Here is a 6064-nt window from a genome sequence, read left to right as displayed (position 1 = left end):
TGTGTGTGTGTGTGTGTGTGTGTGTGTGTGTGTGTGTGTGTGTGTGTGTGTGTGTGTGTGTTTGTGTGTGTGTGTGTGTGGGGGGGGGGCAGACACACCTCTTTTCATGATCTGGCAGGAAGAGAGACAGCTGGGGAGACTAAACTGATCCATGACAACACACACACACACACACACATACACACACAAATTGAGACAGGATACAGTAAGTCATAAATTACACCAAAGTCAGGTATTTAAGGTCACCTAAGATGTAGTTGTGTGAATGGTGTCTCACGGAACTCCTCCTAGCCACTGCCTGTCACGTCTATTATTGATTTGCAATTTGTCTGCTTTGAATCAATCTGTCTTCGCTTCTTTCAACCACACCTGATGGACACACACACACACTCACACAACGTGCTCTCATGTTGCTCTCTCTTGCTGTGAAATAGAAGGACTAGTCCTCCACTCACTCTCCTCTCCTCCCCTCTTCTCTCCTCTCTTCTTTTCTCTTCTCTTCTCTCCTCCCCTTTCCTCTCCTCTCCCCTCTCCTCTTCTCTCCTCTCTTCTCTCTATAGGGAACATTGTAATTGGTTTTAGAGTTAGGAAACAAAGGTTTCTTATGACAAATACTACTAATACTGTATTATGGAGGTCATGCCTTGTGTAAACCCACAAAAGGTCTGGATAAGGGGAGGTGTGGAAGTCTCCATGCTCGTAGGGAGCGTAAAAAATCAGCTCTCTCCACTGCCACGACCATGAGGACCAGGGAAAGAGACGAACACCCACGTGTATCATTACCATCCATTCCCCATGCACCCATTTCATGGGGTTGGGATGTTGTGGAAGCTTCAAGTTTGTGATCATTGATCTTTGTTTTTCACTTAGTTTTTCTTTTACTTGTATTGTTAATCCTATTGTCTTTTCATCGGTCTGTGTTTTTACTGTGCTTGAACATCCTGCCCAAGGACTACAGGTGCAAATTAGCTATTTAGCTAACCCTGGTATAGAAGAAATTCTATGCATGGTCCCTGTCAAACAAAGCCAATAAACTAAGCAAAAATAAATAAATAATAATAATAAATAAATGTCCACCGTTCCCTAAAGATTGGTGCAGCTCACGGACTTAAATGTTGTACCGATGCCTTTCTTGTATCAGATTATTGTCCATCACAGTTTTTGTTGTGTTTAATTTCGGTCTCGGACTCTTTAGCACTTTCAACCACTGGGTTTATTGCAAGAGCCCATTATGTCAGGTGACATAATTGCACCCATAAATTGTTTGAGCCTCTTTTTCTCTCAATGATCAATTCAACAACAAGAGAGAGGCAATCAGGCCAGGCTTTTTCGACTGCTGTGATTAGCGAGCCAAAGTGAGGCTGAACCTGTGAACAACAACAGCAGCAACCACAACAAAAAACAACAACAACAACATCAGTATCAACAGCGTGCGCGCGGCGTTTTATCATCTGTGTGTTGTCCTGGTGAGCAGACGGACTAATGAGCGGCAGCACTTTGGAGACTGGAGCTGAGTGTGGAAGGTGAGGCACAGGCTGTCTCGCAGGCACAGAACAATATGGCACTCAAGGCCAACCTGTCTGCTTCTTCCTCCCCGTTTTCCTGCTCGGTGGTTCTCTCCTCCTCCTCCTCCCACTTGGCTCCTCTTCTCGGCTTCTCCTCTCGCCGCCTCCCCCTCATCTCTCCTCCGGAGTCGGAGCCACGGGAGGTCAAGGCGCCATTAGGAGGAGGCCACCAGAAGCGGGCGGAGCCATTAAGCGGAGCAGGAATGTGAATCATGAAGTCGTAAATCACGGCGGATGGGGAGGAGTGGGGGGGGGGGAGGTGAGTATTAACACACGAGTGCCGGCGCCAAACAAACAAAGCTCTAATTATGGGCCAATTACAGCCGGTAATAACGCCGCTCCATGCACCCAGCTCAGAGTGCGCTGGTGATGATGGATGGCCGTTGGGGTGCACGTGGGGGGGGGTTGTGGACTTGGTCCTGTGCACTCTCTTGCTTGTACACGGACGCTGCTGCCAGACAAGCGTCTGAGGTGAGTTCTCTATTAAAGGTCTCGCTCTTGATCTATGATGGCCGCGATTGTATGAAGGTCAAAAACCCTTCGAGATACGGTCTGGGGCCACGGCTGGGCCGAGCCCTCTCTGGAGTCACCCAGCGTACTGTATATGGGCTACTGATGCATGCCGCCCGAGTTCCCACAGCCGCTCTGCAGCGTATAGTGCCTCATGTACTCCAGCCTGCCAAGAGCAGGAGCTGTTTATGAGGGGCACTTATTCCTCAATGCATTTACAGCATGTGTTGGGGCATTACAGCGCGTTCCTTGGGTCTTTGGTATTATCTGCCCTCAATGGTGCCTTCCAGGCAGCGCTGCCTTCAAGGCACTACTCCCCTCAGTTTAGGGGTAGGATGAGGGTTGGGGGGGTTAGGGTTAGGAATAGGGTAAAGGTAGTGCCTTTTAGGCTGTGCTGCCTGGAAGGTGCCGTTGGGGGCAAAAAACACCATTGAGCCGTTCCTTGGCCCTGTTCTGCTTGTATTTGGGCATTACAGCGTGTTCCTTAACGTTGTTCTGCACGTGTTTGGGCATTACAGCGTGTTCCTTAGCCCTGTTCTGTTTGGGCATTAAAGCATGTTCCTTAGCCCTGTTCTGTTGGGGCCTTACAGCGTGTTCCTCAGCCCTGTTCTGCATGTGTTGGGGCATTACAGCATGTTCCTTAGCCCTGTTCTGCATGTATTTGGGTCTTACAGTGTGTTCCTTAGTAGCCCTGTTCTGCAGTCCTACTTAGGAAGCTGTAAATTCAGCACCGTATCCCTTGTTTCCCTGGAAGCACATTTTTTTATATGAAGTAAGTGCGCGGGCGGTCTCAATGTTATGCAACATAAAACAACATTAGACATGTACGATTTATTACCGTCTTGTTGCATCTCCACATTTGTATGTATGGAGTCGAGTGCTAATGTATAACCTGGCAAGATGCCACAGTGGGCTGAGTCTTGCTCTAATGCAGATGTAGTGCCACACGCTGGGGATGCTCAGCACAAGGCTATAGTGAAGGCTATAGGATTCGGATTCAGATTCTGAATGACATTTGGAGGAAACGGAGGGACAGGCCTCATGACCGGCAATGACTTTCAGTCAGGAATATCCATGGTGACACATTCAAGTTTCATACTGGGACTAAAATAGTTATTTCAAAAGACAAGTCAAGTCTACGCTTCACAGACATCAACACACCACACCAGACAGACCAAGTCTACGCTTCACACATACACATATCAACACACCACACTAGCAGATCAAGTCTACGCTGCACACACACACACACACACACACACACACACACACACACACACACACACACACTCACACACACACACGCACACACACACATCAACACACCACACAGATCAAGTCTACGCTTCACACACATCAACACACCACACTAGCAGATCAAGTCTATGTTTCACACATCACCCCAGACAGCATGGTCTGCACAGCCAACCCCTGACCTGTCACCATAACCAATCAAATCAGCACACTTTTCTCGACAACCAAACAAATCAGCACACTTTTCATGATAACCAATCAAATCAGCACACTTTTCCATGTATGCAGGGGACCTACATGGTAGTACCTCCACCATGTTCATACCGCTGCTCTCTCGGACCAATCACAGTTTGTCCAGGGCTCTTTCAAAAGCTTAGAGACCAATCGAATTGAAGACCCCATCCTTTCACTTCTCCAGCAGCCACTTAGACCATATGCTTCCACTCCCAGCGTACCAGGGACTGAGGGGAGTCTGGGTAAAATTATTAATTTATATTTTAATTGAATTTTCCCACAATTTCTCCCCTAAGTTAATCCCACACTGGACTGGGGATGGGTGATTGGCGTGTAATTACTGGCAGTTGGCGGCGACAAGACTCAGTATGTGCTTTCGATATGCTTTTCCCCTTCCTTCCTTTTTCACACACACACACACACACACACACACACACACACACACACACACACACACACACACACACACACACACACACATACACACACACACACACACACACACACACACACACACACACACACACACACACACACACACACACACACACACACTCCCCTCCTCACTCTTCCTCCTCCTTCACTCCCTCAGTATACTCTCTCCCACCCCTCAGGCCATTCCCCCCCATGTGTGTGTCTGTCTCCTGGGTCCGTCTTCTGTTCCCCTATGGAGTTCACCTCCTCACCCCTGTGTGTGTTCCACTCCCATGCTTTCATCTCAATCCTCTGTTTATGATCTTTTTGTTTTCCAATTGGTCTACATACCTTGGATTACCCCCCCCCCCCCCAACCTCCCTCTGCTTCTATCTTGTATCTTTTCTGCACTCTCCCACTTTGGCAAATATCATCTTATTCTTCCTTCCTTCCAGTACATTTTCACATGCAGCATAACTCAGCACAGTAGGCTACAGAAAGTCTACCCCCCCCCCCCCCATCCTATTCTAATTATTTTCCCTCCCTACTATCTATCGAGGCTGAGCATCGGCCCATGGCTGTGCCGTGCCGCACCGTACCGTCGCACACACTCTCCCATTCTTTGAGGACACATGTTAATAAAACAAGCTGCAGATAACGGTAATTACTGCTCCACTGGCCCTGTACTCCAGCAGGGTGGGAGAGAGAGAGAGAGAGAGAGAGAGAGAGAGAGAGAGAGTGGGGGGAGATAGATAGATAGAGAGAGAGGGAGTGAGAGAGAATTATAGAGAGAGGGAGAAAGAGAGAGATAGAGGGAGAGAGATGGATAGAGAGAGGGGAAGAGAAGAGAGGGTCCACCATCACCTCCACCTCCAGCAGCAGCAGCAGCAGCAGCAGCCCAGGCTGAGAGCAGGCAGGGGGGATTAATTCAGCTTTTAATTAGACAGTGCGCTCTCAGAACAGACGACCCCCACCGCTACCCTCACACTGCCCCGATCCCCACCCATCAAACCTCCACCATGCTGGATCACACTTCACCCCACCTTTCTTCCTCATTCACACATACATGTATGCTCTCATCAACTCTATTCTCACTCTTTCTTGAATGGCCTCTCTGTTCTTTCCATCCTTGGTCTCTCTCTTTCTCTCCTTTGTTTCTCCTGCTACCCATTGAGCTGTCTTTCTCTAAACTCGACTATTACAGCGCCACCTTGTGACAAGTATGTGTCATGTCATATGCCTGCATAGCAGGTGAAGTGTCCAACCCACCCACCCAACACTGGTGTGTTTCGGCTCAGTGGTGTGTGCTGTGTCAATGACTTTTAGCCCTTTCTTCAAATGGACGAGAACAAAAACAATATCGGTTTCATTGCTTGGACCGCTAATAAAATACTAAACATGCACACATTTAAATGATGAACACACACACACACACACACACACACACACACACACACAGCATATATATATATATATTCTCTCTCTCTCTCTCTCTCTCTCTCTCTCTCTCTCTCTCTCTCTCTCTCTTTCTCCGGTGAGCTTGTGCTCCATCACTTGAGTATTAGCATAAGTAATTACAAATTCCTGTGTGCCCGCACGAGTTGCTAATTTAAAATAAATGTGTTGATCTCTTTGAATCCCTTTTAGTTTGGAGCAGCCTGTCTTGTACAATTAAGATAACAGGGGGCTGTGATGGGTGGCAGTAGTGGGGGGTAATTGGAAATTCCCGTCTTTTAAACTGTTATCTTTCATTTCTCTCTCTCTCTCTCTCTCTCTCTCCCTCTCTCTCCCTCTCTTGCTCTCCGTCTCACCCACACTTTCTTGCTCTCTCGTTTTGTTTCAAGTTCTCATGAGAGACTGTGCAGACTGAAGGCTTTGGCGGGGGTTTGAAGTCTGCCAAGATAAATAGCTGTGGCTCTCCCTCGCTTTATGTATTGCCATTGATTGCCCTTTCTGTGCAAATCTGTGTTTGGCACTGGGACCTCTGAAAAGACAGAAAAAACAGACAAACAGACCCCCCCCCCCCCCCCCCCCCACACACACACCTTCCCCCGAATATCTGCATGTAGTAATTGGGCGGAGGACAT

The sequence above is a fragment of the Sardina pilchardus genome, unplaced genomic scaffold (genome assembly GCF_963854185.1).
Source record: "Sardina pilchardus unplaced genomic scaffold, fSarPil1.1 HAP1_SCAFFOLD_138, whole genome shotgun sequence".
Taxonomy (NCBI): Eukaryota; Metazoa; Chordata; class Actinopteri; order Clupeiformes; family Clupeidae; genus Sardina; species Sardina pilchardus.
The sequence above is the reverse complement of the archived record's forward strand: the minus strand, read 5'-3'. Positions refer to the sequence as shown.